At 32.8% G+C, this 11688-nt stretch overlaps 1 long non-coding RNA gene across 5 annotated transcripts in view; it reads right to left on the bottom strand.

Annotated features, from left to right (window-relative positions):
• The window catches only part of LOC134258941 (uncharacterized), a 13429-nt gene extending 1942 nt beyond the window's left edge, over positions 1-11487 (bottom strand). The window contains exons 1-4 of one of the 5 annotated variants that reach the window (XR_009990241.1): positions 11166-11487; positions 10903-10966; positions 7547-7731; positions 3225-3313 (exon numbers count right to left, since the gene is read on the bottom strand). This is a non-coding gene — a long non-coding RNA (uncharacterized LOC134258941). Of the gene's footprint in view, positions 1-3224; positions 3314-7546; positions 7732-7946; positions 8272-8435; positions 8455-10902; positions 10967-11161 lie in introns of those variants that run through there. The other 4 variants (XR_009990242.1, XR_009990240.1, XR_009990244.1 and 1 more) reach the window with 4 other exon arrangements.
• Positions 11488-11688: the final 201 nt, after the last annotated feature.

The raw sequence follows: 11688 nt of genomic DNA, 5'->3' as shown, positions 1-11688 counted from the left end.
GTAAATTCCACCTTTTTTGCATTACGGGACCTGTAGCGTTAGAGTCAGACAAATTATAAAACCATAGTGCTACAGATCTGCAGCTAAATTTTGCCATACTTGAAAAGAAGATTTGTCCTACATATTACTTGATCTCCCATTGTGACCCCTCGTTAACCCTCCCTAAACCCAAGAGATCACGTTATGAACAAACTTGAATTAACTCTGAGGATATTTCCATATTAATATCACAATCATAGCTTTGCTGATCTTGAGCAAAGGATTTAAAAAAAAAAATTCCTATATATTTCTATATAAAAATTTGATCAGCCAGTGTGGCCCTGCCCTACCCCCGGGTGTCATGATTTTTACAAATTTTTCTACACCACCTAAGGATGCTTCGACAAGAGTTTTATCTTTCCTGGCCCAGTGGATTTTTTAAGATTTTTCCTAATTATTTAAACCTTTGATCAGCCATTGTGGCACCGCCCTACCCGGTGAGTCTTGTTTTCATTGTAACATTTGATTTTGGTTTTAATTTTTGATGTCCCTTTGATTTTAATGAGACCTTTTTATTTGATCGAGATGTTTCGGACCTTGGAATGATTTTAATCCTTGACCTTTTTATACAAACTGAAAATATACATTTTAATATGGCTTAGAATAAAATATATTCTTAAGAAAGAGTTGATTGTGGCCCCATATAAATATCACTAATCAACTTTGAAGTACTTGAGAAGAAGATTTAAAAAGATTTTCAAATATATTTCCTTATAAAGAGTTTTGATAATTGTGGCCCCATCCACCCCTGGGGGTCATGATTGAACAAACTTGAATCTACACTACCTGAAGATGATTACAATTTTTTTCATCTTTCAATTGGCCCTGTGGTTCTTGAGAAAAAGATTTTTAAAGATTTTTCCTATATACTCCAATGTAAAACTTTGATTGGCCATTGTGGCCCTCACCTAAACCCAAGGGGTCATGATTTGAACAAATTGAATCCAACTACTGAGGATATTTCCATATTAATATCTTTCATAGGCTTTGCTGATCTTGAGCAAAAGATTTTTAAAAATTTTCTATATATTTCTAGGATAAAAATTTGATCAGCCAGTGTGGCCCTGCCCTACCCCCGGGTGTCATGATTTGTACAAATTTGAATCTACACCACCTAAGGATGCTTCGACAAGAGTTTAATCTTTCCTGGCCCAGTGGATTTTTTAAAGATTTTTCCTATATATTCTATGTAAACCTTTGATCAGCCATTGTGGCACCGCCCTACCCCGGTGAGTCTTGTTTTCATGGTAACATTTGATTTTGGTTTTAATTTTTGAGTCCCTTTTGTGAGACAAGATCGATTTTTTTCGGACCTTGGAATGATTTTAATCCTTGACCTTTTTATTTGACCGGGGCTCACCTGAGCACATTATCTAGGAAAAAGCACAGATTGGTCAAAACTGAAAAATTGAGAGGGGGGGGGGCTTTGTTATTCTTGATTATGATTTGAACAAACTATAATATATATATTAAGGGGGTTGATTCCATATAAATATACACTAATCATGGCTTTGAAGTACTTGAGAAGAAGATTCTTAAAAAGATTTTCATATATATTCCTATGAAAGAGTTTCATCGGCCATTGTGGCCCCATCCTACCCCTGGGGGTCATGATTTGAACAAAGTTGAATCTACACTACCTGAAGATGATTCATATGAAATTCATCTTTCCTGGCCCTGTGTTTCTTGAGAAGAAGATTTTTAAAGATTTTTCCTATATACTCCAATGTAAAACTTTGATTGGCCATTGTGGCCCCACCCTACTCCTGGGGGTCATGATTTGAACAAATTTGAATCCACACTACCTGAATATGATTCCAGGTGAGTTTCATCTTTCTTGGCCCAGTGGTTCTTGAGAAAAAGATTTTTAAAGATTTTTCTTATATACTCCTAGGAAAACTTTGATCAGCTATTGTGGCCCCATCCTACCCCGGGGGTCATGATTTGAACAAACTTGAATCTACACTACCTGAAGATGATTTTTGAATCACACTATGAGTTTTTCATCTTTCCTGGCCCAGTAGTTCTTGAGAAGAAGATTTTTAAAGATTTTTCCTATATACTCCTATGTAAAACTTTGATTGGCCATTGTGGCCCCACCCTACCCCTGGGGGTCATGATTTGAACAAGCTTGAATCTACACTACCAGGGTCTGACAAATCCCATTGCCCGACGCCCGGGGCTAGTGAATTTTTAAGGGGGGGGGCAAGTCTCCTTCACCCAAGGATACTTTGTGGAATTTTTTTAATAGGTACATGCCCGTGGGCAAGTGACTTTAAAAAAAATCAATAAATATTTTTAAAAATGTTATAGGACAGGAGTCTGAAGTTCTTATCGTCAAAAAAAAAAAATCCGGAAAGAAATTTTCCTACCTTCAACTAAAATACACCATGATGGCAATATGTTTTGGGGGGACACACTTAAACTAATAGATCTGGGCTTGGCCTAAAAAATCTCGCAACAAATTCAGTATTCGGAGCGTTTTACTATTTATTCAAGTTAAGAAATCCAATCTGCTTGACGACTACAGGCCGTTTCTGGCCCTTTTTCCACTTTAACAGCTCATCCTGGACTCCATGCCACTAAACTGGAAGTAAATCTCGCAGTGTATATTTGACGTCTATGAACATGATCATGATGATGAAAGCTTGTTCAAATGAAATAAAATAAATAATTATTCAACATATTTTGATTCAGTTATTTTAAACATATTTAAGAAAACTTTAAAAGTTATCAATTCTTTTTCTTACTTGTAAGACGATATGTACCAGGGACAGATAATTCTATTTTTACACGGTGCCAAATTTAAATCATTGAAAAGCCAAGTCAACAAAGAGCCAAACAGCTTGTCTTACCGACCTGATGAGGCATTATTTTGTTTTAAAAATATATTTTTTTTTAATTGATCACATATGGAAACATAATATTGTACATGAAGATTTACATACAATTTTTTTCTTTTCTTCAATTACGTAAAATATTCACTGCGGTGTTCACTTCCAGTTTAGTGGCATGGAGTCCACTCCATACTCCACTAATCAACCTCTTTCAAATGACACCAAGGTCAATGACTTTGTGACCTTGACTGTGACCTTAATGCTAAAAATAGCTTTTTCCAAACTTTGTTGCCGCCGGGCGCATAGTGTTTCACAAACACATCTTGTTTTTTTTTATGGTCTACTTACCCTCTATACTAGTACTGTGTGTACATCTGTCCTCCACATTCAGCTTAAGTACAGGATCTTGGCTAGAAGTTGACAAAAATTCAGGATACCTGTAATTTAAAGAAATATCAGTAAGAATGTGCTGCAAATCACATATTCCATATAATATCAAATATGACACTATACCGGGGCAAAAAAAATATACATGACTGTACTCATGTTTCCTGTCACCTGACCTATCCTCCATTTTACTCTCCGAACCTCATAGTTTTTTTTTCACGTTTTCATTTTTTTTGCTATTTTCCCGAAATGTTTAAATCGGCCAACAATATTAAATGTTTTTTACAGATGAGTTTCAGAAGCGTTTTAATACAAAACTTGGGCAGACCTGTCAAAAAAATTATTGAACATACCAATGAGAAGTATGAAAGCCCTAACACCAACTGTGCAAAAGTTATAAGTTATAACTAAGGTTGAAGAGTGATATATTTTTGTAAAAGTGGTCAAACTTCAAGGTCAAGAGGTCAAATTTGGTGGTGGTGGTACCCAAAGAAAGGTCTTGTCACAAGAAATACAAGTGTACAGCAGTGAAATATGAAAGCCATAGCCCCACTCACTCCAAAGTTATGAGCAAGGTTAAAGTTTTTGAGGACAAACAGCCAGATGGACTACAGGGCAAAATCTATTTACCAATACGTCTTATTTCAACTATGGAAGAGTTTAAGATTTTAGTGCGCTCCTCTGTAAAAAAGTTGCAGAGTGTACAAATCTTTCAGGATTTCTGGGACAAACGTAACATAAACATGTAAACAATATGTTGGATGTCGATGAACAAATCCTAACAAAAATCAAATGAATCATTTTATTGTTGTGGACTTTATACATGTTATATGCATGAAGAGTAGAAAGGACAAAAATATCAATTTTTATCTATTGTTTATCATATGTATTTAATTATCATCTAAATATAATTCACATGCTTTGGAAATGTATTTTATTATTGGATGATAAATGAGATGGGAGTCCGAGAACATAACAAGGGATAAGCCTATAGCGCAACAAACATGAAGGTGAAAAAATTAAATCTCAATATGTTATGTCGCGACTACCAATGAGTACCTCGCAGTTATCTAACTTACCTCCGCTCTTTTGCGAGGGAGTCAAGAAAAGTCTAAATTTCTGGGGGCAAATGACATTGTTTACATTAGTGACAATCGAATGATTCGAACAATTTAATGCCAAAATCACGATGTTTTGCCAGATATTGAATTCCAAATAGTAGATTGTCAAATAAGGAAAGTTAAGAATATTTTATATACTGAAAAATGTGACGATTTTCAATGAAAATTTAACTATAAGAGTCCGCTTAATTAAACATATCTTTAAAAATGTGACAATTTAGGATTGGCTCCTCTCAAAAATGTATAAGGCTGGTTCAGCGATTGTCTAGCGAGGTATTCCACCAGGATTTTTTACTTATCTGTCCTTATAAATGCTACAATGATCGATCTTGCATTAATTGTATTGAATAGCACATTGCTCCCACCCAACAGATGATTCCTACCTCCTTCATGAAAGAGTTCAGCTAAGTTAAGTAATCGCGATATCAAGTATTGTATCAAAATTTTCCGAAATATTTCATCTAAAATTAAAGTATACTTTATGTAAATCTGTCAAATCTCTACAACTTATACATATCTCATGAAGATTGAAGTTTTTGGCCTGTAAAATATAATACACACGCGAAAAAGGGCAAATTGAGTCATTTTTTCACACTTTTAGTGTTGTAAAATTGGACAAATTTACTATTATCAAATTGAATCGGAAGAACACAATCACTTATATAATTATATAATTGATAATTTTAAATGTTATAAAAGGTTAGATTTATTCATCCTTAGAAGTATTTTAAAAAGACAATGCACCAGGATATGGATATAATAATTATAACCTCTTCACCATGCACGTTCTCATTTTGTTTACTGCTGATTAGAGTGATGTCCCTTTGGTGAATATAAAAGTTAAACCTGCTCGGCTTGAGAAATACGGCTTGAAAAATATAGTGATCTATCGATGATAATATTTACAATCGATTGTCGCCAATCTGGGCCTTTAAACGACGATTTTTCGATAGTCAGCGACTATCATAACAACACTACACACTTTTTAAAACAATGTTTTGAAATGTATGAGTGGGTCTTCACTCCACTTTTTTTTTCAAGTTTATCCTCAAAGTTTGCATACAAAATGAAATATACTATTTTGATTTCCAAAATTATGGAGTAAAAACCCAATAAACCTTTTAAAAAATTATAATTTTATGATATAACTTTTGTATCTTTTCGAGAAAAACTTGAAGTCCACTGAGTCAATGGTCATATCACAAACATGATTTAAATGCCAATCCTCATCAGGACTTGTGTAGCATAGTGGTTAGCTTGCTAGTCTCAGTAGAGAATGCTACTCAGGATTTTTATTGCTAGGGTTCAATCTAATGGATACATGTACCACATTTTTATATCTGTGATAGTCAGTTGGTGAAAAAACTGCAACAAAAATTGCGTACAGATCTCGAGACACGTGGATATATAGGAAGTTGACATCGAATTTGCATAAAAATGAATCTCACTACCAGTATATAATATGCCTCGACAAAGAGTGTTAAAAAATTTCAAACTTCTTGCTACCATAGTAGTTGCTGAAAAAAAAAACATAAAAATTTACACGCACAGATAAACAGGAAGTTGATGTGAGATTTCCTAAAAAAATAATGCCACCATTATCCCTCAATATGTAATGCCTATAGAAAGATAGACAGACATGCTAATTCCAATTTACTCCCCAAATTTGATTGAGAATGGGTTAAAATAATTGTATGTTGTTATTGAATATTCCTCACAGTTGACTTGTAGGTAATACTTATCATTGCTGACTTGTGGGGAATATTTCTCACTGTTAACTTGTAATACTTTTCATTGCTGACTTGTGGGGAATATTTCTCACTGCTGACTTGTGGGGAATATTTCTCACTGTTAACTTGTAATACTTTTCATTGCTGACTTGTGGGGAATATTTATCACTGCTGACTTGTGGGGAATATTTATCACTGTTAACTTGTAATACTTTTCATTGGTGACTTGTGGGGAATATTTATCACTGCTGACTTGTGGGGAATATTTCTCACGTAGGTTATATTTATCATTGCTGACTTGTGGGGAATATTTCTCACAGTTAACAATTTTAGGTAATATTTATCACTGCTGACTTGTGGGGAATATTTCTCACTGTTCACTTGTGAGGAATACACATGTATTGACCATTGCTTTACCCTTAAAACTTTGTTTCCATATAAATGTTGCCTTTGAACCCAACCAATAAATGTACACTTCAGTGTATATTGCTGACTTGTGGGAAACATTTATCACTTATTGGGAAATGCATTATTTTATTATACATGAACATTACAGATAAAAATTATTTTTCAACAAATAAAATAACTATCAAATCTTAAAAAAAATCAATCATCAATATTAATAATTGTATTGAAACTACATGTATTACTAATCTAATGTTTACAAGTCTTTTAAATCAAAGCACATTAATTTTAAAAACATTTGTTTTCCTTCACTAGATTTAAAACAAATTGCAAATTTTAATTTTCTCAGGTAAAAAAAATGTTTTCAATTCAAAAATAATAAGTATGTTGAAAAGGATAAAAAGTCATAAAATCAGGAGACAGTATATATAAGTACTAATTTAATCATTGATGGATTTAATTGGCCAATGACTAATTATTATTAACCAAATTTTGATTATATTTTGTAAAATTTTCTGATTATTGTTACACAGTTAGCATGGTTAGCACACATGTATATTTTCTGACAACTTCTCAGCATGTTCATGAGGCTTTTAACCTACTTTGAAATCATGAACAAGGACCAAATTTTTTTTTTATTTTAGATATACCGGTTTATATACTTCTATGTACATGTATTAGGCTTCATAACATACATGATATCAGCATGCTTTTTTTTTTTATTTCTGTTTTTAGAGCAACGGAAGTACTGTAAACCAACTTTTATTTGAGTGCAAGAAATATTTGCCAGTTTCATGACCTACATTTACTAGTGAATAGTAAATTATTAATTGCCCTGAACTATTAATTTTGCTTTATATTTGTAGAGAATGTTTCCTTTCATTAGTCACGGAAATTAATCAACACAGATTAGATATGCAAATAAAAGATGACACAAATAGGGTACATGTGTACTACCTGGTAGTTGGTTTACAGTACTGCTCACATATAGAGTTCAAAATGAGATTTTACAGCTATCTTGACTTACCAATACTAAATCCTTCTGTTTCCATACACAAATCCAGACAAAATGCTTTCAGTTATAATACTCTAGTTCTTTACATCCTTCATGTCCATGCAAGCGTGTCTGTTGACTTTGACTCCAAGTCTCAGTCTCTAACATTTTCAAGAATAAAGTTGTATAATTTGCTCTTGTGGTGAAAACCCGAAAACCTGCAATGATAATTTTGCTTTCAGTTCAAAGATTTCATTGTATATTTTTTTTAAAGTGTTCATATCTTTACCTATAATTACAAGACAGGTATATCTCCACATCACTCAATAGTAATTTTTGACCCCATGCGGCATGCCAAAATTAAGACTTAATGTATGCCCTTTCCTGAACCATATTGTTAACAGTGGGTAGGTAGGTATGAAAAATATTTTACTTTTTTCCTTCTTGTGACATGGCCCAGAGAGCTTTCCCTTTTAAATCAACCGTACAATAACTGCGAAACAGAACACTTTCTCGTGGATGTTTGATGAGCAGAAACTGTTTTATATGCAAAAAATCAACGATACAGTACAACTTATTTTTAGGAATGACAGAAAACTGAATCAATACCTTAAATGATAGTCATTGAAATTGCATGATAGTGCTGTTAGTATTTATTTAAATTTAATTAAAATGAGAATAGAAATTTACAGCGTAAAGTTACCAGAGGCAGATTAAAAATTTTTAGAAAGGAGGAGTGGGTGCAGAAATCAAATGGTTTTCTTAAAAAAAAAATAAAAGACCAAAATCAGGAAGCATTATCAGACCCAAAACTTTGAGCGCGATCGTTATATGTAAATAAATTTAAAAAGGTATAAATTCAGTTAAGCAAATATAAATAATTATGAATAATAGATATTGAATCTTAAAATCTCAACATTACCTTTCAATTTTATAACCAATTTTAAATTTTTAATATGCTCGCTATCATAAAAGCTAGCTGACCTAATTGTTATTACTATGTTTCTCCATTTCCTCCAATTCGCATTATTTTGTATACCACGCCCAATCATAATTCAATAGTAATTGAGGTTTTGAAAAGGATTTTTAGTTATTTTTTACATATGATTTTGTTTCTTATTTATTCCATCAGCATCTAAACCCCAAGGCCAAGGTTTGAATTGTAACAAATTTTAAAAATAAAAGGTGATCTTTAATTAACAATAAGTATTTAATTAAAATGAATTTATTAGACATTTTAATTGGGCCTAAATAAATAAGTAGTGTGTTTTCAGCATGTTTAGTTCCCCGCCTAACTCTAAGAAGTATAGGAGCCGACCCTCAATATTTTTTCTGCTAATATCTTTCCATGAGTAAACTACTGTATGTATACTTTAAAATGCAGGCTTCATATTTTAGCGGCTTTGGTGCAGACAACAATGCACTAATTCATGAATACTGCTAAGAAATCATTTACATATTGATATATACAATACACCGCACATACATGTGTAGCGCTAATTTATGATTATGCCAACCCAGTGATTATGCTAAATTTTGAAAGCACCAAATTATATACACATATTACAGTATTCGGAATTCCAGTTTACAATTAGAAATGAAATCCCAATCTTGATCACTTCCATGTTTGAGAAATGCATATCTTACACATATTAATCAGAAATATTTTGACAGTGAAATCCTGGGGGAAAGTGGCAGCGTGCCTGCCAATAAAATGTTAAAATAAAATAAAAATGTTTTTCCTACCTACCTACCCTATCTTTTCTAAGGTTAAAATATGAAACACTATCTATTTATCTTGGCCTTAGCAAAATAAAAAAAAATACTTATGATACATCGATAATGATGGTCTAAAATCATGAAAATATTTTCAGTAGGGCAATCAGGATGAATGTAGAACAGGGTGCAGGTGAAAGATAATGAAGGCAAATGGACACTATGCAAACCAACGCATGCGAAGAAATATATACAAGTAGGAAGAATGACTTGATAAAAAAACGATAACTAAATCAAGCTTTTTTTTTTTGGAAGAATTAAACATGTTAATCTATAATCTAACCAAGCTAAGAAATTTTAGCTACATAAATCTATAAATGTACTGATTTCAATGGACCTTTTGAAAAGGTGGAGTTCTCTGTGATACATTTCTGACACTGAGTCAGTGTGTGACTGACATCGTTTATAAATACACGTACAGTTTAAGTCAGATTAACTTTTACAATTAATTCGCCCACACAGGCCTCACTAAACTATGGAACGCCAAATTTACATATATTCAAATATTTGTACCTATCTTCAAATAATTGCACCTATCTTCAAATAATTGAAGATAGGTACAATTGAATTAAAGATAGGTACAATTGAATTAAAGATAGGTGCAATTGAATTGAAGATAGGTGTAAATAATTAAACCTATCTCTAAATAATTATACCTAGGTACAAATGAATTATACCTATCTTTAATGGAATAACACCTATCTTCAATTCAATTAAAGATAGGTTCAATTGAATTAAACCTATCTTCAATTCATTTGAAGATAGGTACAATTGAATTAAAGATAGGTACAATTGATTTGAAGATAGGTTCAATTAAGACATATCCACAAAGGATTTGAAGATAGGTACAATTCAATTATACCTAGGTTCAATTCGTTCAATTGTGATTGTTGAAAATAATGAACGCTCCCTTGGAGACGATATTGAACACGAAGGGAAACAGAACCTACAGAGCGACGACAATGAGGATGAAAGGACAAATGATACACCCCCTTTTAATTTGCCTTATATATTAAAGTAATTTTGTGTTTTTCAATTCTAGTTATACCAGATTCAAAATGTGCAAAATGCATTTTATACTTAATAAAATGCACATGCATGTATACGGTAAGACATATACATGTACTAGAAATGACGGAAGATAAAGGGAGTAGCTATTATTACCAATATCTTAGTAATTAAAGATAGGTTCAATTTAATTGTACCTATCTTTAAATCAATTATACCTATCTTCAATTCATTGCATTTGTAATATATACAAATGGAAGAATGTACTTATAAAAAAATGAATTAAAGAAGGTATTTTTGGAAGAATTAAACATGTTAAATAATCTAACCAAGCTATTTTAGCTCTAATTCATATAAATGTACTGATTTCAATTGACCTTTTGAAAAGGTGGAGTTCTCTGTGATACATTTCTGACACTTCATGTGTGAAGACATCGTATAATTACACGAAGTTAGGTCAGATTAACTTTTACATATTAATTCGCCCACACAGGCCTCACTAAACAGCTAAAGACCAGACAGTCGCACCGTCTAGCATAATTTGTATGGGCATGAGGAGGATAGTCACGTTTCACAAAAAATGGGGACAAGCCTTAAACGCTTACCATATCCCGGGGGTGCTGAATTCATATAAATCCGTAGTTTGTTCTTACAGGATAGCCATTAGGCCTATAAACATGATACAATTAAAAAAAAAAAAAATAACCGAGGTCTAGGTCGGGTCAAACTTTCCCAAAGTTTTACGTGCATTCATTATTAAATGTTACTTTACGAACGTCTGTAAGAAATAACTGCATGCATGATTTACGTAGTTAAATTAAGTTTTCAGCCTATAATATCTTTAAAATATGATAAAAAATCTACTTACCACATATTCTCGGAGCAGCCATTGCCCGCAATAAATTGGTATCATATGGGGACCAGTTTAAATTCCGCTGCGTTCCGAATGAACATTTCCCAGCATCCTCAAACATTCGTTTTACGGTGCAGTGAGAAAATTACTGCGAGTCAATTTTACGGACTTATGGGGATTTTTTCAAAAATGACCACAAATCGAATAAATATTATCAGTAGAACACGTAGAATTCAAAAAACCCCATGACCATATTTGTGGGGAACGAGAGAGTTCCCCACAATTCTGAACTTTCCCCATAAGAAAGGTCCTTTGTCAGGTGTGAGTTCCCCACAAGTCGGTGATCGCGAGAAGAAAACGATGTAACTGTTTTCACAAGTACACTCGCAGGTGGGCATCACGTGATCAATTGTAATATTTAACAGGTCAATCGAAGACATAACAATGGAAGCGAGAAGTTTGTTCCTAACATGTATTTTGTTAAATTAAGTATCAGCACACGTTTGTCGGCTCTTCTCCTTTTAAAATATCATTATTT

This window comes from Saccostrea cucullata, unplaced genomic scaffold (genome assembly GCF_032062105.1).
Source record: "Saccostrea cucullata isolate Sc308-1 unplaced genomic scaffold, CSIRO_AGI_Scuc_v1 ctg13078, whole genome shotgun sequence".
In the NCBI taxonomy this organism is placed as follows: domain Eukaryota; kingdom Metazoa; phylum Mollusca; class Bivalvia; order Ostreida; family Ostreidae; genus Saccostrea; species Saccostrea cuccullata.
The sequence above is the reverse complement of the archived record's forward strand: the minus strand, read 5'-3'. Positions and strand labels throughout refer to the sequence as shown.